Source organism: Polypterus senegalus, chromosome 15 (genome assembly GCF_016835505.1).
Source record: "Polypterus senegalus isolate Bchr_013 chromosome 15, ASM1683550v1, whole genome shotgun sequence".
NCBI classification, from domain to species: domain Eukaryota; kingdom Metazoa; phylum Chordata; class Cladistia; order Polypteriformes; family Polypteridae; genus Polypterus; species Polypterus senegalus.
The window spans coordinates 54,221,770-54,248,489 of record NC_053168.1 but is presented as its reverse complement, the minus strand read 5'-3'; the positions used below and the strand labels follow the sequence as shown (position 1 = coordinate 54,248,489).

Below are 26,720 nucleotides of genomic sequence, written 5' to 3'. Positions count from 1 at the left end.
TCCCACTACGTTCTTCCGCCTCTCCCGGTACATATATTTTCTTTTACAAATTTTTAACACACCCCCACAGCTTAATTGTACAACATTACTGTGATTTTTTTTCTTTGTCTATTCACCATTAAATATAATAATTGGGGCAAATTTAAATCAACTATTGTCAAAAAAATATATTCGTAAACCTAATTGCTTTGACTTCCTTTTGTTCAAGTCGCATATCAAGCTGTAGTTGATATAATAATAAAATATGTCAATGGTCAATGTAGGCGCATTTAATACTTGCACAGAATAACTTATCATCGGTTACCAAGCGCAGAATATAATCAATAAACTGGTTTTAGTTTTCATAGCTAGTATGTTGTTTTGTGAAGAAAAAATGTATTATCCACCAGGATGACTGGAAACCTTATCGCTTCCTGTGGGCTACTACGGGATTGACAATGAGCTTTGGTTTGAATAGTTGAGAAAATCCACTTTGACATTTTACACGCAATGAAGCTTAAATGTTGAAATGCTCGCTTCTCCTGCCGATCTCCACACCGCACAAGTCTAAAAAAAATTCTCACAGGTAGTCTGTATTTAAGTGCTGCGACCCAATGGGCTTGAACTTGCTTGTTTGCCCATTGTGCTCAGCTGTTACTTCCACTTGAGTTGCACACGATAATGTAACACACATGTCACACGGAGCAGTTTGTACACAATAATAGGTGGGAACATTTTCTTTGCAAAACAGCAACCAGGGCGCTATCACTGCTGCTGGATGTGTTTCTCATGTATTGACCGCAGAATAATCATAGGCTACATCAGGGCTGATGAGAAATCGAGGGGTAAATCTAAAATACCGTATAGCAGTAACAGATAGACAGCCTTATTGGCTTTGTGAAACACATTTCTTTTCAGAGGACCACTAATATAATACACATCTTAAAAAATGAGCCATGAAAATCAATTTCTTTTTGTGCTGTACAAAAGTAGGGTTTGCTGTTTTGTTTTTCGCTCTGTCCAAAGCTAATCCCTGCCTTCTGGTCGATGTTGCCAGGAAAGGCTTCGTTAAATAGGTTTGAAACTGGGTGGATGAAAGTTCAGATGGAAACTTTAAATTCTTTAAAAAGTTCCATGTTATTCCGGGGGTCGTTTAGAGGTTTAATATTATTTTGATTTTGAATTAGTGTGCGCAGGTCCGTCTTACAGTTGTATTCTTGTGTATATCCTCCTAATAAATACATAATAAAAGCAGCACTGAAAGAATTCGGAATTTGAAATCAAAAGTATTCTGCCTCTTCATATACTTTCCATAGGTAAATGATTACATTATGTGAAATATACCTATGTACAAATGTCGGAAGTGTATATTTATATACCATTTAGTATAAATTCTAGAAGTGTAGTTTTAAATTTTCAAAATATATTTTTTATTTAATGATACACAAATCCTAGACTACCTAATCGGACCGGGCAATCCGAAGATGGGTAAAATGTAATTTGTTATTCTTTCTTTCTTTACATAGAATTTAATTCTCGTGGGTATGCAATTTTCAGACCTTTTAAGTTTGACTTCAGATATTTAGAAATCTAAACATTTACATCATATTTAATCCAGAATTATTGGCTAGAGAAAAAATATGCTATGCAGTTGTATTCTATCTTAACATAACAATATTGCTGCACAAAACAGTTTAAAAAGTCACTTCTTTTAATTGTAGTGTACCGTAAAATGGTTGTTTTATAGCCACTGCTTAGGGAACATTGAGAAGTAAATGTGTGAATGGTAAGGAGTATTCTATTTTTAGTCAGTTCATGTTTGTAAGAATCTTTTAGAGCCATATCCTCCTGTACAGAATTTTGTCTTTTGAAATGAACAGAATAAATAACATTTCTGCAATGTAGCAGTATATTCCATTTTTTTTTTAATGTATTTGCATATTTAAGCAAGACTTTATTTTGTCTGTTCATGGACCTCTAAAGCCAAAACTAATGCACCTTTTCAACTGTAGGGGTCACTATTAACCATTACAGAAGTTTGAAAACCATGCAGTACAACAATTTACATTGTCACTACGCCTGGCGAGGTTGGCTTGCAAAAGCCTTTATGGGTATTAACTATGTCTATATAGTATTACACCACATAGTTAAAAAAAAGTTCATTTAATTATACTAAACTTTTAAAATTCTGTTTATAATATGTACATTCAAAGAAAGAGTTAAGCTTTAAGATATGTTGTTGAGTTAATATCTTTAAAACTTCTAAAATGCAAGTAAGCTATTTTACTCACTCAGTTTATATACTGAGTTAAAAGACTGACAGCATTTTAGTGTATAATAGAATTTTTGCCATATTTATATAAAACATAAACTTAATCTGAAATATTTCCTTGTCTTCTTAACATAAATCAAAAAGTTTTTAAACACTTTAACATTTTGGGAAAATTTTCTAAAAAAATTTTGGGTGTGGCACATGAATGACATATATTGCCCCCTCCCTTTCTTCCTCTGTCCTTTCATTTCCTGAACTTTTTTTTTCCATCATGGAATTGCAGATCAGATTGATAACATATAGCATAAGGTCGTAGACAACTAAGAATGTAATTTTGTTCACAATTGCTCACACTCACACACAAACAGACACTCATTCTAATCATATTTAAAGTCACCAATTAACCTAACATTTTGTATTTAGAAGAAAGAGAAACCTAGAATATCCAGACAGACTCTGCAGAAACACAAGGAGAATGAGCAAAATCCATATCACTGGTGACCAGACTGATAATCCAGTTAGGTCCATAGTGCAGTCCTACCATGCCACAATACTGTACTCTCACACACACACACACACACACACACACACATAGATAGATAGATAGATAGATAGATAGATAGATAGATAGATAGATAACATAATTGTATTAATCTATTAGTACTATATGTTGGAAAAGTATATGAACCAATTAAAAAAGGTGGGCACAGGTGGAAGCTGGCTAAGGGTACATTATTCTATCATACAATTAACTCTAGATGTGTGAAATAAATTAATAAGTAATGTTGTGAACAGTAAGCCTTCAAAAATTTCACAGGTGGTATTTTGCAAAGTCAGGTAAATAGGGATTGACCAGCTATGTTTGGCCTGTTATTGCTAAAATTGTTTGTTCGTTCTCCTTATAAATGGAACAAAAGTCTTAATTAAAATGATGAATAAATGATTATGCCAACAGTACCACCAGAAAAGTTTTGTTGATTCAGTCAATAACCCTAAGAGACACATTTGAGTCATTCTGAAAATCTTTGGTCATTCACTGGTGCTAAAAACTGTTGCTTCTGCACTCATTAAATACAATTATTTTCTATAATGAAAATTAGTTTTTATGACATACAATATGTATTTAAGTATATGTTATGTATTCATATGTTTGTCTGTCTATTGATGTGACAGTAATTATTCTGGACAAAATGTTTAACACAAAAGTACATGATATGAGTCCATAAAGTACACATATAGAAACGTAGAAATTTAGCTTCTCAAGCCGTTTTGTTTTACTCTCCGTTAACAGACCATCACTGCAAGCTGCTTGGTGGTACACTGTGTGCTTCTAATCTTTTATGCTCTCTGCAGTTCACTTTTCACTATGAGCCATTCTGTATGTACTCTATCCAGTCTGTTTCTCTAAAGTTTTACATGCCATAGCTCTTCAAGTTGCACATGTTTGCAAACATTTTCTTGCTGCATTTCTTTCATCACATGAGTTTTCCCAAAATTTCGATATTGCTTATTTTCAGTAGAGAAAATCACAGGGTTTAATTAGCCTGGAGATGCTCAGCCGTAATAATGGTCAACATTATGTGATCATCTTAGGAACAGACACAGACAGATAAAACACATAATAATAAGACTTGACTCTGCCATAATGTTTTGAAAAACAAATTTCACTTCTTTGGGTAACACTACATACTTATTACATCATGATTTTTTTTTTTCCGTAAGGTAGAGCTGTCAGACAAATGACCTTAAATAAGCATAAAAAGTATCACAATACAGTTGGACACAAAATATATATTCTACCACAATCAGTGTGCATGTTTTGGACAATCTTTGACATTTATTTGCTAAAAGGTTCATCCTGTACTTTCAGACATTAATTCTAAGCATGGCTATTTCAGAGAAATTCTTTAATGAAAGGAGCACTACACATACATTTGTAAAGCAAGTATTTTTCTACTGTTCTTTCTGATTTTATATTGTATTAATGGAATATACTAGTTATTTAATTGTATAAAGTGCATGAAAATGTTAAGTGTTTAATAATGATTGCTGCTTTAATAAAGTACCTCTTATCAGTGTAAATATTTTCTCACAGATAAAGCTTTAAAGTACCATAAAGCATACTAAAGCACTTGGTTTCCAGGTATCATCCTAAAGAGCTAAATGACAAATGCAAATGCCACTATGACCCCTTTCTTTGCACTATGAATAAAACCATACACTGTGTAGTTGTACATTCTATGCTTTAACTACCTCAAAAGGTTTATGTATAACACTTTACTGGATGCTTGTATCTGAAAAGGTTAAAGGCTCAACTTCTAACCTTGTTCTTCTCAATTAAATATTCTGGTCTTGGGAAAAGAAGTGCATTGAAATTGTGCAGAAAATTGCAATGTAACCAGCTAGTCTAAACGGGAAGGAAAATCATGTTGTCATGCCAACGAGAAGTTCAATGTGTTTGGAATTTTAATAAGCAGAAGATAAGAGTCCAAAACATAGGTTGATTTGCAAAACTGGTTTCTGGTTTCTCAGAGCTCTCCATAAAGAGGGCATGAACTTTTCTAATGTTAAATGGGATACTCTTTGCCTAGATGTCACTACTTTACAGTTACCATAAGAGAAATTGTGTTGAATTAGCTAATTGTTTTTAGTCCTGGTAGAGAAATGGTCAAGTCAATCCAGTTGTGGTTCAGAAAGTTATAGATATGTCAGCAGTAAAGTGTGTTTATATAATAGAAGAGAAAGGAAGTATATATGGGAGCACAGACATTTCATTTGTTAAAGCTGAATATGCAAAAAGGAGATTGTATTTTAGTAAAAGAATCTTATATTACCCTTAATGCTCAATGGAGAATAGTTTGGAGATCTACTGTTTCAAAAACAAATTACCCAGTGAATTAATATGGATTTAATAATTGAGAAATGATCAAGCCTTAACAAAAGCTTAACAGTAGAGTCTTTGTGAAGAACCACACGTTTGCCCAGTACAAAACCATGAAGGAGCAAAAAGAGACGTGTAATAAAGGTGTTAGGCAAATTGAGCTCAATAATATTTATGGATCTGAAATGCTGCTGAACAGCAAATGAAATGGTGAAGTTAAAATGTCATGAATATAAAGTAAAATCATTTAGCTACATTAAATATTGAAATAATTAAAAAAATATATTTGAAATTAAATAATAAGCTCCAAAAATTGTATTCACAATATAACTGTCTCTTAACCATGAACATGGGTACTTATAATGTTTCTTTTTACTGGTTATGTTCAGACAAATGTACCCTTGTCCAATGGTTTATGTGACTTGCCAAGTTTAGAGATGAGACAGTTTGCTCACCAACAGATTAGAAAAGTTTCTGCACATATTTTGGGAAGAGTATATACAGTATTTCTGTAGTCAACAAAAACTATAAAATAATAACTATTGCCTTCCAGCCTAAGTTATTTCAAAAGTAATTTTAATACTATCAGTGCTCATTTACCAGAAGAGTAAATTTCCTATACTCAAAGTAACTTTAGAAACTGAGGTATGGTGGATTTAAAATCTTGTGGATATTTTTACAAAAATAAAAAAAAATTCTCCAACCACAATATCTATTTTTGAAGTTTGGATTGAACAGTTTGACTAGTTTCAATACAGGCATAGATGTAAATTTGCTCTTTCGTGTATAACAAATGCTTTTTTAGCTATATTTAGTAAGTGTGGTAATAAGAAAAGTTGCGAAGCTAACATTTTAATAATTCTTCCATGATAAAAAGCAAATGCTAAAAATAACATTGATTATGTTTAATAGAAATGGGAATTCAGCCATTAGGAGCAGTTTCTAATAAACTCCAATCCATACCTTATGTCATCTGAGGCATGACAGTTGTTACACATGCACGTCTGTGGGTCACTCTCCAGTTCTCCTGTAAGGTATATGATACCACCCTAGGTCAAGAGGGGGCACTATTGCTAATCAGGTCCTTTCCTATTCCTTCCTATTCCTTCCACAGCTCAGGAGATGCTCAGTGAGGGCTCCTGACTCCATTTGTTCCAGTCCCCCACTTATATGTCATAAGGTTGATGAAAGGAGGCGTCACTCTGTGAACAGAGCATGGCAGAGAGCTTTAAAGCATAAGAGATCAGAAGCCCGATTTGGCTAATTTTTGTTTACTTTTATTTTCACTACCTCCATGCCACTGGGCACTTCTATTTTGATTTCATTTCTGTTAGAAGTAAATGGGAACAACCAGGTTGGCACCCCAACATTTACTCTTTAGGACTTGTGATTCCTAACTTGACCACACAGTACTTTCCTGGTCATTTTTTTAGAAAGCATAGTATAATAATTTATTGATTTTGATTGCTCCACTTTTGAGTTAAGTGAATTAGCTACTATTTTTAACATATTGGATCCAAATAGTTTTTAGGTACGTTCAAAGAACATTTATAAAAGCCGTTGTACATAATAACAATTGGTAATGCTCTACTTATTCCCTATTGCATCTGACATTTTCCAATTTTTAATATAGATGGAAGAGGTTTGGTGCTAAAGGTGGTAAAGCATTCCATACTTGAGGTTGTAAGACCCAAATCTTTGAACTGTAATTTTTACAGATGACTAAAATGATGTAAAGATTATTTAAAATTGGTGTTGAATGGGGTTGAAAGCTATCTTTTTATATTATTTAATGAAGAAAACACATGTCTCTATAACCTTTCTCTCTATTGTCACTTGCAATTGCATGTATCACAGTTTGTTGTGGAGTTAATTTTATTCATTCACGCACTCATCACCAAGCCCACTTAATCCATTCAGGCACAAGGCAGGAAAGTATCATGGAAACAAATAGTGTTAGATCTCAGATAATGAGATAAGCAACACAAAAATAATAGTGTCAGTGCCACCAATACAAATCATTTAGCCATCTTTGCAGATATTAATCTCAAAACAAGTATAATCTTATTATGTAATCTTATTAAATGGGCAGGGTGCTTGAACATTTGTACCTATTTAGTTTAAGTTGGATACCAATTTCATTTTATCGTCATTCAGAAAAGTTTTCCATAATAGGCAAGACATTGCACTACCTTATACATGGTTCAGACCTCTTCACATTTTGTTATGCTGCTAAAAGGTGTTGCCAACATACTGTATGTATATATGTACTGTATACACTGTATGTATAAGGGTGCTGTTAAGTGTCTAATATGAAAAAGCAAAATACTTGCTGCTTTTTAAAAATGGGATATTACTTTTTTCATGATTTAGAGGACATGTGCCTAAGAAGTTTGTTTAAAACATGCCACTGTGTTTTATGTGATACATGCAGGAATTTATAGAGCCAGCGCTAAAGAATACTTCTGTAGCATATGGCCGATATTAATAACAATGTGAGATGACATCACAAATTTACTTTACAGCTACAAAAACTGCACTCTTTTGCACTCTCTGGAGACCATAAATATTTTTCTTGCTAAATACAACTAAATTGTTCAAACTTATATAAACCTGGTGGACATTCCTTTTTTTAGCTATTTTAATAAAGTAGCTTCCTACAATTGGGAGCAGAAGGTAAGCATGCCAATATTTCATCTAGGTACCATGATTTCTCGATTTCAAAGCCTGACCTAGAACACATTTCATTGAGCAATACATTTATATACTTATACAGGAATGGTTGTTTACTTACCTCACCGTTTGTAGTAAGCTATGTCTTGCAGATGGAAATGAAAACTTTTCACCTCTTATAAAACAACCCTTATTACTGTATAAAATACTATCACATCTCAAGCTGATATTGTGGATTAAGGCCATTATTCTTAAATTGCTGGGCGCCCTGGTATTGCTGAAACATAAGAACTTATTAGGCTAATGTTCTCATTACATTCATTTTTATGTCGATAAGTGAAACATATGTAAATGATAGACATACCTCCATTCCTATCCAGCAAGCCAACTTTAGAGACTGTTGATGCACAGACTTTGATTGTTGTATATGGAACACACAAAAACAATATGAAAGAGTTGGGGATCCCAGGGGTATCTCAATTCAACTGCTAATGATATGCGCTTTTCGATTTAAGGAAGATTAGCTACAGTTTAGCCCAAAGGATTGGGACTTCCTGCTTTATAGGCTTTTAAGCTAAAATACCAGGAGTTCTCAGATGTGGGTCAGTGTTCTTCATTCATATTATATTCCTCAGGTCTGAGGATGAAAGAGGAAAACAGGTAAGCAATTGTGTTACCCCTAAATCCCTTCTCTGTGTATTTTTCAAATCGCTGCTCAAAAGAGCCCCACTATGCTTACATGTACAACAGTGTTTATTTTTCTGCCAAACTCCACAGATTGTGCAGGAAAATGGATAACTGCGGAAATACTTTCTAAGTTTTTGTCAAAAAACAACTATTATTGATTATCCCATACTAAACACAATAAAATCAATACTTTATTTGTAAGAATTGCCAAAATTAAGAGAAAAATGTTAAAAAAGAAATTAATGAATAAAAGATTTTTATTTTTTTAGACAAACATCTTGAGTGACACTATTTCTGTTATGACAAGGCTACAAGCAATATCACTCATTATAAAAGGAAGTAATCTCTACCTTAATGAGAGCAGAGGAGCTAGCCATAGACTGCAGGAAGTAGTAGGCCAATGCACACTCCTATTTATCTTGTGGAATGCTGGGTCATAAGCTTCATTCCTTGGAGTCACCAATGCTGATGTCTTAAAAATGCCTTTGCATCCATAGACATTTGAGGAAAGCCCTTGTGTCTCCTGTTATGTTTACCAATGTCTGCAGGTACACAGTGGAATCTATATCATTGGATGCATAACATCCTGCTGTATTGCCTGGTCATGACTGCAAAGCACTACTGACAAAGAATATTACTGATGCACAGTGCCCTTTTGTCCAGGACATATAAAACATAGCTTGCCTTAGATATAAGTATGGGATTACTGAATTCCTCACTGCCAATTTATGATGTAGTACTTATTGACTTTTTCATGCCTATTGCTGTTTTTGCATTACTATCACTAGTCTGAGGGTGCCATAAAATTAAGAATGTCATTGTTCTATTTCTATGAGAATGAAATTAATCTTGAATTTAAACCCGTTTTACAAAAATGCCCACTTTTTGATGATTCGTTTGGCAGTAGAGAAAATCTTTATTTGTAAACCTGCGCTGTTCTCTTTTTCTAAACTTAAATAATAACAAGTAAATACAAGTGGATTTATATTAGAGAAAACAAATTATTATACAGAAGACTTTCTTGAGAATTGTGCAGTTCTCTTTTAAAGTCTATAGGGTATTCAATATTTTTCACATGTTTTGATGAACTTGTGCATTGACCATGGATTATTAGTAGCGTTTCTGATTCTGGTTGTCCCCTTTCTGTACTACACCAGTGTGATGCCTGCAGTGAGGAGATAAAGAGAAGAAAAAAGTGTGGACGATGGAAGAACAGCATGGGGCAATGCATGAAGAGGAAAGAAACAGCAATTGGAATATTTCTAAACACATTTAATAAATAAAGATATTCAGTTTGAATGTATTTTTTTTTTTTTTAATTCAGAATGTTTATGTGTGGAAGATGTAAATACAGCATAGAAATCACAGGAGACAGCAGCAATGATGGTCCTGATTAGAGTGTTTACCTAAAGAATTTGTTGCCTAATTGAAATATAAGGTGTTATTAGGCAATCCATATTGGCCCTTATTATGTTAGACAGTATCTGTATAGTTCTCAAGAAGAATCTCTCATGTGCCAATTATGTGTACTGAGAGGGCACTTTATGAGGTACATTTATTAGGACATAAACATCACACTGTGTTATATCTAGTTGCCCAATTTTTGACACAGAGTAGCTGGTGGCGGATTTCTACTGATTCTTAGCTGGAGACTGGGAATTCCATTGAATTCACAGTCATGTTTTCGAAACCATTCCAGTAAGTTTGCAACATTTTTGTCACAGAACTAATAAAGGTCCTTCATACATGAGTATACCATTGCCACAACAGGATGTTTTTCTTTTACCAAGTGATCTAATGTAAGTCATGGAAACCTACCACATTCCAACATTTCTCCACCACCATCTGTATCACCAGGATATAGAAATCATTGACTCATGTATCTTTAAAAATATCTTCATTCTCCCAAAGATAGAAATCAATTGAAAATGGATTACAGTATTCAGACAAGGAAATATTTTTTTAATGTTCATTTTTCCAGTTTTTAGGCCACTGCTGATTTTTGCCAAAAAGAGCTTAAATCTGTTGGGTTTTGGCTGCCATACTTGATCCATGAAAAGGTGTAAGTCTTACAAAATGGTATTGTTGGCACAAGTGTTAAACACAGCAACTAGTTGACTGATGTAGCTTATTATGTTTTACTTCATTGATGCCTTTCACCAATAATTAGATAATAATGCTGAATGCATATCTGGTTATAAATTACTATCTTCCATGATTATCATATAAAGTGAGGTTCATATTGATTCATCTTAACCTCTGCAATTTAGTCAGCAGCCAGTGGGAGTCTCCCTGATTTCTAATCACAGATATTAAAAATGTTCAATACTTACAACTCCAAGTTTTATAGTATGAAAACAGAAATTAACTTTTTTATATACATAACATCTTGATGTCACATATTAAAGACTGATAGCCAAAGAGAAATGAGTGTCAGAGCATACACTGTAATAAATGAAGTGAGATGGCCCTGCCTCCCTAGGCTTCACATTTAGGAGACAAAGCAGATAAGAATGAAAAGTACTTCAAAAACCCCTAATAGAAAATTGCAACATGATTAATAATAATAATAATAATAATAATAATAATAATAATAATAATAATAATAATAATAAAAATATAATGCAGACAGAAAAAAACATAATCAAGAATACAAAATTATATATAAATTATAACAGAAAGATTAAATAAACAAAAAACATATATGAGCCAGGGAAAGACCCTGACTGAAACATAACAAAGTCCTTCTCATGATATCTCACCTAAACAGAGAGAACAGCACATTGTTCCCTCTTTCCATTTCCCATGCTGCCAGATTTTGCCTTATGTGGAGGTAGAATATGTAAACAGTGTTAATGCAGTATATCCTAATTATGTTAAGCCAACTGAGCATGGAAAGAGTGTTTTGCAAGTATATTGTTCATATATTAAGTATTAAATAAAAGATATTTTTAAAATACAGTATTTTAACACTATTTATGATGTACAAATATTCTGCAATGTCAGAAAACTGCAGTCTGTTATGAGCTACATTCATAATGGTAAATAACTTAAGAGTAAATTTTGAAATTAATTTTGAATTTAAATTTATTGAATTCAGAGTACAAGTTACAGTATGCAAGTATCGCTTTAGTGTTTGGAAAGTAAAATATATCTGTGTGTTTGTCAAATCTTTTAGACCCACAGTTGCGATCTATTTACCCTGAAATTATGTAAATTGCTCTAGTGCTACATTTTGTGTGTGTGAGTTTTGTTTGTTTTTTTGCATATTATCTCTCAAGCCTTTTGCATTTTTATATATATATATATATGAAGTCTTATTGGACATAATAACAATACAAGTTAAAGCATATACATTTAAATCAATTTAAAATTATAATTTTATACTATTTAAGCAGGGTAACAGCAATAATTATAATTTGTTGCTTTACACCACTGGAGAAAATGCCAAGACATCAGAAAAGACTTACATCATGCATTATTGGCTGTCAGAAAGTCAGGGAAGACTGACTAGAAATCAAAGATGCCACATGAATCAACTAAAAGAAAAAGCAAGATCAGTATCTGATTTAAAGCTTCATATTTCAAGTTTAATTCAGACTTTATATTGCCCAACATAAACTGTATCCCACATGGGCATTTGTAATAAATAATGAGGAATTTTACTTAGAGTATACATACTTGATTATTATAAATGGAAAATGCACAAAATTGTTCTTACTGCATGAACCAAATGCAAACAGCACCTCAATCACATTAGTTTCAAAGGACAACAAAGAAGGAAAACAATTACCAATGTTGTGCTGTTATAAATGAGTGATGAAACAACTCTTACCATCCATTTTAACACATCCATTCCACAGTTGTGAAGGGAAGGTGTGTCTCCATTCAACTGTTATGTGGTGTACATTGTCCAATGCTTAAACAGGTGCTTTGTCCAGTTTCTTTATTTAGGAAGGAATACATCTTTAAATAAGCATGGCAGATGTTACACAGCCTAGCTGTAAGGTAATATGCAAAAAGTACTAGCATGTTTCACTGGTCTTTATACAACATTTCTTCCATAAATATTTTTGCTTATAGCTGGCTTGTCATACTGTTGGAACAAGAACATTTTTGTCAGATAATTATACAGTCTAAAGAGCTACTCCCACATTCATGTATACTTGTCCAAAGTTTAATGTTACAAATGTTCTCTGTTTGCTCTTACCAAGCAAAACATTGCTGGCATAGTCCAGTCAGATAAACAAAACAGAATAAACAGAATCAAAAGCATTTTATTCTTTAAGTCTGTTACATCATTGGTAATTTTTTTATTCAGGTAGGAAAGGTTGAGAATATCCATCCACCCATTTTCCAACCCACTATATCCTAACTATAGGGTCATGGGGGGTCTGCTGGAGCCAATCCCAGCCAACACAGAGCGCAAGGCAGGAAACAAACCCCGGGCAGGGCGCCAGCCCACCACAGGGCACACACACACACACCCACTCACCACGCACACACTAGGGACAATTTAGGATCACCAATGCACCTACCCTGCATGTCTTTGGTCCATGGGAGGAAACCCACGCAGACACGGGGAGAACATGCAAACTCCACGCAGGGAGGACCTAGGAAGCAAACCAGGGTTTCCTAACTGCGAGGCAGCAGCGCAACCGTGTCACCCAGGTTCAGAATATACACTGAATAATTCTTGCTAATAAAAGCAGTAGTTATTAATTTAACTAAATATAAAATATTTGACAATATACTTTAGAATATACTTTAGAAAGAGAGTTATTTATGTTTTTCTGTGTTCTGTATGCTCTGTTATTGCAGTAGTTTTGGGCTATGCAACACTCCAATATTTGTAAGAATATGCTTACAGTATATAGAGGCATTCTGTACTAAGTGGCTCTAGTTAGACACTTTAAAGAGTCCAAAAATGTTACACATTTAAGTGCATTGTTGAAATTATTACACTTTCATAACTGTACAGTCAATTACTACAACACTTGTACCAGATTACAATTCCTCAACAGCAGACAAGAAGATTGTAAATCACTTTTAATATATAGTGGCCCTATCTTAAGTGTTAACTCTTTACATTCTTTACATCATTCATCATGTAATCTTGTTAAATTATGATCAGTTATTTATGATGTTTCAAATTGCTTTCAGTTTTTAGTTATTTCCCTTTTATGAAAAGCTTTTGGTAGCTTTTTTTTAACAAAATTCAGTAGCAATTGTTGCAATAAATTATAGAAAGAAGAAAATTTTGCTTGAAGCTCAATTTTTTTGCCCTAATCTTCTGATTTTTTTAAAAGGTACAGTTATATGAGAAAGTAAGTCATCTGAAAAGAGTGGTACAGTTGTGTCTTTTAAAATATGAACGGATACAAATTTAAGTAGGCAGTTTAACAAAGCAGTTAAGGCTTTGAACCTAGGACTTCAAACCCTGAGATTGTGGGTTCAAATCCTGCTAAGGACACTGCAAATCACTTCACCTTCCTGAGCTCCAAATGGAAAAACAAAATAAATGTAACCAGTGATTTCTAGAATGCTATAAGTTGTCTTGGATAAAAATGTCAGCCAAACAATAAGTAATAATATAAAAGTGTAATCCTCATCTTAAAGTATTTAATATATCAGGGAAACTAAAAAGCAATTATTCAGCACAATAAAATGAGAAGAAAAATGAGAGACAGAAAATAAATCATATAATCAAAATAATTGTGAATGTGACAGAAAACATCCTTTGAATGTGTTTCTTCTATGTCCTCTGAACAGGCTGTTGAAAAGCTTAACATATCCCAGCAGCCAACCTTTCCCAATGTAATGTCAGTCTATTGTACGGTTCACACACATATCCTCATTCACAACGAGACCATTTAAAGTTGCCAATAAAGTTAAGAGCATGTTTTTAGATTAGTACAAAACAATTTATTCCAAGTCACTACCTGCCATGCTGGCAACAGCTGTTTTCTTGGTTCCTGAGATCTTTAGTACATGTAGTGCTTAGCAGCCCTTTGCCTTAATAACAAGAGGAGGAGTGTTCATTCTGAAAAAGCTCAGTGCCTGAGGCTTGGGTAGTGTAAGAGTCAATGTGACTAACATTATAGTGGCAAACTTGGATTGCCTTTGGATTTTTTGTATTTCCATTCATTCATATTCATTAGTCATTCCCTCTTGATAGTAATTCTATGCTCATGAACATCTCCGGATCTCATAATTCCCACTTGCGAAATCCAAACTCTGAATCTGTCATGTTGAAGAGTTTTAGTTTGGAACAAAATTAACTTTTGCCAAAAGCATGATGTGTGGGAAAGTCAAAAATGCATTTATTTGTTTTGCTAAGCATTTTACATTTGAACTCAACAAGTTAATCGAATATGTTAACTAATATAAAAGCACACTTAATACAAAAAGAAAATGACAATGTCATCAAACGTCTGTTTTTACCTTTTCCATAAATTCTGGCCTGTTTGTTTAGGTAATCTAGTTGTTGTTTTGATATAAAAGAATGGCAAGTCTTAAGTATGATACTCAAATTTTACAACACCAACAGCATTTATTTATATAGCACATTTTCATACAAACAATGTAGCTCAAAGTGCTTTACATGATGAAGAAAGAGAAAAAAGACAAAATAAATAATAAAAATTAGGGAACACTAATTAACATAGAATAAAAGTAAGGTCCGATGGACAGGGAGGACAGAAAAAAAAAAAACTCCAGACGGCTGGAGAAAAAAAATAAAATCTGCAGGGGTTCCAGGCCACGAGACCTCCTAGCTCCCTCTAGGCATTCCACCTAACATAAATGACCTCATTTACACTACTAATTACACATTTTTGGGCAATGCAGATGGATGTTTCTCAATTATGTCTTCATTTTGCATGTCTTAATTACAACTAATATACTGAGGTAGAAAGCTTGAGACAATACAGTGTTCTGCAGGCCTTCCACTGAAATCACAAAAAGTACCAAAATATAACATTCTCAAACCCACTTCATTCATGTAAATCTCACAGAGGAGCAAAGTCAATTCTGGAAGCACTGGCTTCCAAGGCAAAATACAGGCATGGACAGTGCAAGTTCATTACTGGGTTCACTCAGACACATACAAACTCTGGGTTAGTTTAGAATCACCAATTACCATTACTCACGTATCTGTAGGGAAGTGGGAGGAAAACAAGAGTACCCAGAGGAAAACCCATGCAGATATGCCACCTCTACAAACAATAGGCTGGGAGGAGAAATTGAACCCAGCACACTGGATCTGTGAGGTAACAGCTCTAATATTTGTGCTACTAAGACACCCCAACTACAAACGGCATTACAGTAATCAAGATTTTTTTTTTATTGTAAGTACTAAAAATGTGAAGTGGATATCAAGATGTTATTAAATTGATCCAGATTTAAAAATACAGATCTGTGTTTTTTATGTTCATACTAAGAAAGATTCTTCATTGCCCTTTGCTGCATACCCAGCAACATTACCACACAGGACAGACAATTGTTTGCAATTTTAAGTACTAGGGGGCTTTGCCCCCTGCTCACTTTGCTCGCCAACCCCCCCAGCCTACATTACGTGCCAGCCACTATGTATCTCTGCCACTCACGTATATGGATTTTACTTTCACCAAGCAACAAATCTTTTAATTCTTGCGGATACGCCTCTTCATTGGGATCAGACATTACTTTTCCCTGGAGGCAAAACAAATTAGATGATCTACAATTGTCCGACTTAAATGCAAACAATATATTCGATCTCCTTTCACTGTTCTGTTATTTCACCGAGTAATAATTTCCATCTGTTTGCGCTAATGCAATCTTTACTATCATTTTTATGACACTTTCGAATTTTAGTACTTTCATTATCTCTAACCTACTCTGCTTGTATATTGCGCCAACATTTTTGAATTCTTTACAACGTTCTACTTTGTCATCTACTCTTTGTCTTTTATTTCCAGCCCTGAGAGTGGTTAAATCTCTTGGCACAAAGTCTCGTCTTATGGGACATGAAAGTATCTCTCTGAAAAAGTCATGTCTCATCCCAGGATTTTTTATTATAATAGAGAGATGTGGCTTTTTTATACATGAACCACACTAGTGACTACAGCTACAGTATATAAGTATCTTTCTAACATACAGTAGATACTTCATTAATTTCTTATTGTATTATAACATTTTCAGGTTTCTGTTCCATCTGAAGAATTAACTGAATTTATTTATTAAGATAAGGACCATGAAGATCTATATCTCCAATAGAGTAACATGAGAATGGAGTAACATCATCTATGTTGCATTATGCATTTTCAAAACATAAGAATATATAGATGACTGACTTAGTCATTGGACTTTAAACCACAAAGTTACTGGTTCATCTTCAACTTTGAATCACTGTGTCACTCAATGTTAGTCACTTAACCTGCTTCTGGTCCAAGTGTGAAAAATATATGTAAATAATTATACTGTAAGTATGTGATTGTAAATATCCTTGTAATGGTACTCACTATAGAAATCTGCAATAGGTATTCTTTTATTTCTTACGCCAGCTTCTTCCAACAAAGAGTTGTGGGAGGCAGAAGCTTATCCCATCATCAGCATTACACTCTCTGTAAGGGAGAACGCAATCCACCACAGCATGTACAGTTGTAGTCAGAAGTTTACAAACACCCATCAAGGGCATGAATGTCATGGTAATTGTGGGCTCTCAATGATTTTTTTGAACTGTTCCTTTACTGGGGTGGAATGATTTTACAGCATATATTGTTAAGGACTCTAAAAAACAAGAATTTGTTGCACAAGTTTGAATTTATTTTGCATTTACTAAAATCTACATAGGGTCAAAATTATGCATTGAACCGTTCAAAGAAATCTTAGAAAGCCCATGTTATGATAACTATATATAAACTTCTGAGCACAATGAGTCCATTACTCATTTTGTAATTTTTGTATTTTGTAAGAGTACAGATGCAAAGACTAAAATTGTTAAGTTGAACTTTGGTAGGTCTAATTTTGAGCAGATGCAACAAAGTCTAAGTAGGATAGACTGGGATAAGCTTTTAAGTATGGAGACAGTCGAGGAGCAGTGGAACAGGTTTAAAAATGTTTTACATGTAATGCAGGACAGACACATACCTAAATTTGGAATTAATAGGAAACTAAAAAAAACTCCATGGTGGATTAATAAAGATTTAAAAAATAAGTTGCAAAGGAAAAAACTGCTGTATAAGGCATATAAGACTAATGACTGCAAAGTGAATCGTAGAGCGTATGAGAAAATGAGGGCAACCATTAAGAAGGATATCAGGGAGGCTGAAAGGCAGTTGGAGAGGAATATAGCAGATAAGGCGAAAGAAGACCCTAAGAGATTCTTTCAGTATTTTAGTAGTAAAAGATCAATGAAGGAGGAGGTCAAGTGCATCAGGAATAGTAAAGGGGAATTAAAAGATACAGACAATGAAATAGCGGATGCCCTAAACTTACATTTTTCTGAGGTGTGAGAAAGTGAGTAAGTGGATAACCTCCCAGAGGTAAACGTGACAACTAAGGACGTACTGAGGGATTTGGAAATTGTAGAGGGAGAAGTGCTGCTCAGATTAAATAAAATAAAATTAAACAAATCACCAGGACCAGATAATATTTATCCTCGTGTTCTTAAGGAGGCTAGTGAGTACAGATATAAACCCTTGACACATATTTTTAGGAAGTCACTGCACACTGGAGAGATTCCAAAGGACTGGAAAATGGCAAATATCATCCCATTATATAAAAAGGGTGACAGGGCAGATCCAAGCAACTATAGGCCAGTAAGCTTAACATGCATCACAGGAAAATTAATGGAAGGAATTATTAAGGATAAGATTGAGCAACACATGGCAAGGACAGGAGTTATTTTGAACAGTCAGCATGGGTCACATCACCCTGATGTTTTTAGATGGTTGCAGAATTGGCTCAGACACAGGAAGCAGAGGGTGATGGTGCGAGGAACCTCATCAGAACTGGCCGATGTTAAGAGTGGTGTTCCACAGGGATCAGTGCTAGGGCCACTGCTATTTTTAATATATATGAATGATTTAGATAGGAATATAAGTAACAATCTGGTTAAGTTTGCAGATGATACCAAGATAGGTGGATTAGCAGATAATTTGGAATCGGTTTTATCATTACAGAAGGACTTGGATAGCATACAGGCTTGGGCAGATTTGTGGCAGATGAAATTTAATGTCAGTAAATGTAAAGTATTACACATAAGAAGTAAAAATATTAAGTTTTAATACACAATGGGAGTTTCAGAAAATCGAGAGTACACCTTATGAGAAGGATTTAGGAGTCATAGTGGACTCTAAGCTATCAACTTCCAGACAGTGTTCAGAAGCCATTAAGAAGGCTAACAGAATGTTAGGTTATATAGCACAGTGTGTGAAGTACAAGTCCAAGGAGGTTATGCTCAACCTTTATAACACACTGGTGAGGCCTCATCTTGAGTACTGTGTGCAGTTTTGGTCTCCAGGCTACAAAAAGGACATAGCAGCGCTACAAAAGGTCCAGAGAAGAGCGACTAAGATGATTCCAGGGCTACAGGGATTGAATTATGAGGAAAGATTAAAAGAGCTGAGCCTTTACAGTTTAAGCAAAAGAAGATCAAGAGGTGACATGATTGAAGTGTTTAAAATTATGAAGGGAATTAGTACAGTGGTTCGAGACTTGTATTTTAAAATGAGTTCATCAAGAACACGGGGACACAGTTGGAAACTTGTTAAGGGTAAATTTCGCACAAACATTAGGAAGTTTTTCTTTACACAAAGAACGATAGACACTTGGAATAAGCTACCAAGTAGTGTGGTAGTCAGTAAGACAGGGACTTTCAAAACTCGACTTGATGTTTTCTTGGAGGAAATAAGTGGATAGGACTGGCGAGCTTTGTTGGGCTGCATGGCCTGTTCTCGTCTAGAATGTTCTAATGTTCTTATTACAAGGCACAGACACTCATTCCTGGCAAATTAAAAACTGCAGAGCAACATATCATGCAAGTTTTTCAAATGTGGGAGTAAACTAAAGAAACCAGAGAAGACCCACAAGGACATGATGAATGTGCAGACTCAAAACAAATGCTTGGAAATTGGAGCTAAACCTGTATCATAGTGCTGTTTGTTCAAAAAAGAAATATACTATATAAAATTAAAATGAAAACTTAGCAGCACATACCCATATGAAAAATAGCAGGCAGAGCATGGACTGCATGATCAATCTTCTTCTTTTGCCATTCTGCCTCACCCGTTCTTAAGAGACAGGAGTGGGATTCTCTGGAGGATCTGTGAATAACATAGAGGACATTTCTCTTTTCTAGAAAGCAGCAGGAGAAAGATCAATTCCAAAGAAAATATCAGCAGTATAATCATTTAATCTGAAATATGGTGGATGTGGGAAGCAGAACATGTTAAACTTGAAATATGCTGAAAACAAATCCCAAACATATGTGAAGAGGGAAACAAGAAGATGTTGAGAGGCAACTGTTCCATGTTCTTGTATAGCCCAAAATCACACAAGGAGTGCTGCAAAGGGCTTTAACATGCCCTCTTTTTTGACAGCCCCCCAGCCTTGAATCCCTAAAAAGACAGGAGAAAAATCCCAAACAAATACCCTTGTAAAAAAATTGGAAGAAATTGTGAGAAAGACAATTCAGAGAGGTAGGTAGGTTGGGTGTGCCATGGATGGCACAAAATGGGGTAAATACAATACACAAAACAGAACACACGTAATCCAATTCATAGAGCTAGATTCTCCATCCATTATTGCCACCTCAGGAATACAATATAATAGTACGATTGTAATAGTACAAATTACAAAGCAAAATACAAAAATACATTATAACACTCACTAAATGCAGATCTATCACATATGCGGATACAAATCTGTTTAGAGTCCTGGAAACCTTGGCCAACAAGCTGTCTCCATCATACTGGCCATTCCACAGCTGAGTCAGTGCTGGGATGGCCAATCTAATAAAACAACCCTTCTACCTGAAGATTCAGTACCCCTTATATCAGAGATGACTTTTCAAAAGGCAAGCAATCAACTTGGCAGTATAGTAGTGTCACCAAGTGCCTCATGAGGATACCAAGAAGAGAAACAGAATATGCAATCTTTAGTAACAGATTATACATTTCATATTACTTATGTTTTAGTACTAACAACTAACAACAGAGATTTAGTATGCACAGCTAATCGGCAGCTCTACTCAGAGTATGTTAAACTGAAGTTGTAAGTCTTCAGCCTGAATTAGTAGCAAGCAGACCATTCCGTAGTGTTGCCCTGTAACTAAAAGCTTGACTTCCCAATGTTATTTTATTAATCCTTAGAATAATAAGCAGACCAGCTTTTTGAGATCTTAATGTGCCCTCTGGTTTGTAAGTTCACATAGGTAAGCATGATCTTGGCCATTTAAGGCTTTATTTGTTAAAATGAATATTTTGAAATCAGCCCTAAACTTAAATGGGAGCCAGTGTAAGGACTTAAGAACTGGAGTTATGTGTTCATATTTTCTTGTTCTTGTAATAATTCTTGCAGCAGCATTTTGCATTAACTGAAAGCTGTATAAAGAACAATTTGCAGTAGACAATCCTACTAGAAATAAAGGTATCCTGCATATTTAGAAAATGCCTAATTTTCGCAACGTTTTCAAGATGGAAAAAAGCATGTTCTGGATAGTTTTGTAATGTGTGCTTTAAATGACATGCTAGTGTCAAAAATAATGCCTAGATTGTGGACTAATTCAGTAAAACTAATGGCAATTTCATCTGATTTAAATAATGACAAAATATTGTTACGATCAGCATCATTCATTTAAATAATCTACATTTCTGTTTTGTCTGTGTTCAAACACAAGTACTTTGACATAGAAAATGAGAAATGAGAATGAGAAGATAGACATGTGACATTACAAACAATGACAGAAAAAGAAATGAGGAAATCTGAGGTATATCAAAAGCAGGAGAGATGCCTGGGAAAGTAGGTTGAAGTGGTATGGAAAAGTCATGAGGAGAGTAAATAAATATGTGGACAAAAGAGTGATGGAAAATGAAGAATGTGGGAAGATGAAGTGGGAGGCCAAAGCTGAGAATGGATACGAGTAAAGGAAGTCTTGAAGGAAAGGTGTTGACTAGGAAGGAGGTGCAGGACAGAACTGTATGGAGAAAGCTGATCAGGCACATGGAAGTGGGAAGAAATGAAGAGGAAGAAAAATATTTTATCTAATATTATTGTCTGATTCTTGAAAAAATTCAGCTGAATCATTCTAACACAGACGGCGCCTATAGACTAGAAACCACCGAACACCAGTGGAATGGATTTCAACAAGATCTATGAGCAAAACACTGAGTGTCAGTCTGAGCGAAACAATATGAGCAAATCACAATGAATCAAGCAGAATATATTTTAAAAGAAACAGCACAGTATATATTATTTCCTTTAATTACTTAAAATTATGATTTCATAAGGGCAACTATGAGTCAAAATATAGTATACTTGATTTCCTGTGCTGTAAGAGCACCATATTCACCATAAAGAGCAACCAGATAAGAAAAACTGAGATGACATCCACTAGCAGTACAGTAGTACTTCATTCAATGTACAGAATCAAAAATAAGCCAGAGAAAAACCATAAAGACAATGATAAACCTCTTATGCCAATGCTAATAGCTGGAATAAGAGCACACATCATGCCAGCGGCACTTTAATCACACAGACAGAAGACACTATTGTGTCAGTGAGGCAGAAAAGTACATGTGTTACTCGGGGCTGTGCTATTTGATTAAAGTGCAATTGTAACACATGTTTTATACAGTACAATAAAATGGATGTGTTTTCACTATTTACTTTGCATAAGCTATTTAAGAGAGCATGCTAGAATGGAAGAAAGGTAGCTTACATTATTCAATCAGCGTCACTGTTGAGGAATCAGGGGAAATTATTTCAGACTTAACTGTGATAATTAATATTTATCTAAATATACTAAATACATTTCAATACCTAGTTTAAAAGTGTCTCTTAAAACTATTTATGTTTAATGACATTGCATCTCTCTGTAAATGTGTTAAACATGTCATAATTCTCCCTTAAATTACTGCATTTTCCATTCATTTATCAAAATATAACATTTCTATAAATATATAAGCACAATATGCACAGTATATTTACTGAACACCTTGTTCAATACATCCCTTTGAGGAATGGAAGCCTACCTCTGCAACTTCTAGACCAGGGCAAGGGTGAATCCCATATGGAATGTACACATTGACATTCATTCCCATGATCACGGTCTGCATTAATTAAGTATTAAGTATTGGCCTCACGTATTGAGCGGAAGCAGAAAGATACAGGGAAGATTGTCATAGAAATGGGGAAAAAAGTGTAACTTTTGTGAACTTAACACAGATCTCTAGAGCTTTAAGACACAATAATGTGCATTATTTCTAATTATATAATATTTCAAAAGCTCTTTAAGGGGGGCACAGTAATGCAGTGTTTAATGCTGCTGCTTCACAGCTCTTGGAGACCAGGGTTCAATTTCTGGCCCTTTTGCTACCTCTGTATAGTTTGCGCAGAAGTTTTCTACAACATTTTAAGGTTCTTTCACAATTCACTTTTTTTCAGCCACAAACTTCATTTATATAATTTTAGGAAGTTGGGGTCAGTTGTATAGTATGACTTCCCCTGCAACTTAGTCTAACCAGTCTGTGACTCACTCGCAGCTGAATAAAACAGGTTTGATTTTATATTAAGTTATAGAAGTAGGCTATATGTATGTGAGAATCCAATAAACACACAAATGGTAATTAAATGCATGCATGGCTGTTACAAGGAAACCGAGGAAATCACATGTCTGGAGTTCACAAACAGAGTGGAGGTGATGTCTCATGTTTTGCATACCACAACAGAATAAAAAAGAAAAAAAGGTCAGATAATACAGCACACCAAGTAGCATGTTATTGGCAGTGAAGTAAAGGAGTCAGCTTGAGATACTTTTGAAATATGAAACTATGCTGCCAAGTCATCATGGAGTTGTGTAGTGTGTCATCCCCTGTGATCCCCAGTCATGTAGTATGAGATCCTCTGTAACTAGATTACCAACTGCAGATGTCATGTTTGGCATCCCCTCCAAGCAGAAGTTGCATAATGTGAAGCCGGCTTCTCTAACATGGCAAGGTATGGATATTATAGTATGCAAATGATTGTGTCGTGTTTAGGGCATTACTCCCTATTTTTGCCTGCAAGGACAAGTGACAACTCATCACCACCCAATAATGGTTGATTTCAGTATTTACTGTGTCTCTAAATGCTTAAGAGGACTACTCATTTTATCTAGATCTACAATTCTTTGGACATCTGCTCCATGTCTGAACAAGTGTCTTACTGTGTATGTTTATAAAAATTACTTGAGAACACTTCATTTTACTTCAGTTTTTTTTTTTGTCCAGTGCCTCCTGAGTCTACAGTACAAGAAAACCCCCACATATTAAATATCAGTCAACTCATCTGGATGTCTAATTGTGCAAGACTTCAGGCTTTTTAGGGTTCCCAGCTATTTTTGGCCCCTTCACGCTGAAAAACCACTAATTTGTAGGCCATCTTTGGACCATATTTTGTGCAGGAAGTCGCAACTTTATGATAAAGAATAAATCAACAGGTGTTTTAAACAAAAATGAACAGAAGGAATTGATGTTGTGCAATTCACATTAACCAACCCTAGGGGTTCACCCCTTAATGGAATATGAGGGGTCAGAGTTTCTGCTTTTCAGAAAACAAGGCCAGTGGAGTGTCTTTTCATGCTACTTCAAGGTTGCTTATCATGAATATGATAATGAATATGAATACGATAATATAATAATAAGTCTTAGCCCTTTAAGAGCCACTACCAGAAAGTCAGAACCGACAAACTTTAAACATAAGCATGTTATATATTGTTTCAAAATCAGTGATTATGAATACATTGTTATGTTTGATTACAATTGAGAACTTTTAGACTATAAACATTTAAATTGAAGCACACATTTAATATTTCAAATATCTGATGCAACTATTCTTATTTATTATGTACTTCTACTTCATGAATTAAATTATTATATTTCTCATGAACAAACCTAATTAGGGTGGCTTACAATAATTCTGGCTTTTGTGGTAGCTTTTACAATGAGTTTTTCTATTCATTAGATTGTCTCGATGCATGCTCAATAATCCAGGTAAGGAACTTCTAGAAAGTTGATTCTGTTCATCTGGACATAATTTTTTTTTCCGAAACGTTTCATCAAGTGACTTCCTCAGTCTCAGTTGACTGCATGTTTTTCCAACCTTATAAACAGTACCTTGGCCTAATGACCGAACTAGCACCTTTGACTAACAATGGGCCGTGTGATCAATGATATGCAAATTGTACATTGATCAATAGTCAAGAGTACCATTCACAGAGAGTTGGGGAATGGCTGCAATCACCGCATTGTAAGATGGTGAAAGATGTATCGTCAGTGAAGGGTCTCTGAGCTACAAAAATCCTACAGAAGGCACAGAGCCAGCTGCTAAACGAATGGGTGAGGCAAACTAACTTTACTATTGTTATGAAATCTAAAGAGGAGCAGATCCGGCAAAGGCTTTCATCACTTTTAGATGAGAAAACGCTTCAACAGGTGATTGAATTCACTGAGAAGGCTTGTCTAGCACAGCATGAAAAGTCTAAGACCAGGTAGCCGAGGAAGTTTGATCTACTTGTGGGGTGCCTGAAACATCAGCATACGATAGGGAGTGTCCTCTACAGCCAACAGAGAGAAGGATGCCAGACAAAAACCAAGGATTTGGACAAGTGGGTGAAGAATCCCAAGCAGAAAAAAAGTCTTTGTTAAAGGGTTAAACTTTGCTGTCAAACCGAAACAAATCTGGCTAGTGGAACTGATCACAGCCACAGAGTCAGCAATCAGAAATAACAACATTGCAGAGGTGGAAGCGGAGTAACTGTGGATAAAAGTTTTGGCATGTCTCAGCAATGCTAAGCCCCCTGCACCCAATATCATTATTTAGGAGAGGAAGGCTCTCATGGCACTCAGTAAGGATGACAACATCATCATCCTTCCGGCAGACAAGGGGAGGTGCATAGTAGTGCTAAACCAGACGGACTGTCATGAGAAACGTTTGTCTCTGCTTAGTGACAAAAACACTTATGAACTCCTTAAACAAGATCCAGGTAGTGGTTACAGGAAAAAGGTGATAAATTGTCTCAAGCAGTTAGTGCATGACAACGCTATTGACCGGACCTCATACCACAGATTATACCCAGGGGAAGCTACACCAAGTCTGTATGGTTTACCGAAAATACATAAACAGGATGCACAGTTAAGACCCATTGTCTGCATGATCAATTTGGTTACATATAACATCTCAAAGTTCCTAGCTGCTGTCCTCAACCCGTTGGTAGGCAGCTCAAAACACCATATTCAGAACACTTTGGATTTTGTAGAGAAGGTGAAAGATGTTATTATGGAGGCAGATGACACTATGGTCTTGTATTATGTTAGATGTCTATTCACTTGCGTTCCAGTTACGGAAGCAGTGGAGGTGGTCCGTAAGAGATTACAGGATGACCCCACACTCAGAAAAAAGACCATTCTTAGCACTGATCATGTGTGTCTGCTCTTGGAACTGTGTCTTCAATCCACATATTTCATATACAAAGGCCAGTACTACAGGCAGAAACATGGGTGCGCCATGAGTTCCTCAGTTTCACCTATTCTGGCCAATGGAAACAGTTGAAAAGAGGGCGCTATTATGCTATCCTGGAACACCACCGAGCCACTGGTTCAGGTATGTGGATGACACCTGGATGAAAATCAAATCTCAGGAAGTACCACAATTCACTGGCCACATCAACTCAGTAGACAAACACATCCAGTTCACCAGGGAGGACATGAAACAGGACAGGCTAGCTTTCTTAGATTGTGAAATTTCCATCAGCAATGGGGGACATTTGAAAGTTGATCTGTACCCTAAACCAACGCATATGGATCAGTATTTAAGGTTTGATGTATATGCTTCTCTATCTTGTGGTTGTCACCAATGCTAATTTCTTTGATATTACATTTAAATCTCCTACTTATTTGCACATCCACAGAACTCTAAACTGAAAAATATAGATATACTAATTGAAAAATACAGACATTTTGTAGGCCTAGGACTGCTTCCAGTTACAAC

At 35.1% G+C, this 26,720-nt stretch overlaps 1 pseudogene; it reads left to right on the top strand.

Annotated features, from left to right (window-relative positions):
- Window positions 1-12,470: 12,470 nt before the first annotated feature.
- The window catches only part of LOC120515488, a 94,620-nt pseudogene continuing 80,370 nt past the window's right edge, over window positions 12,471-26,720 (top strand).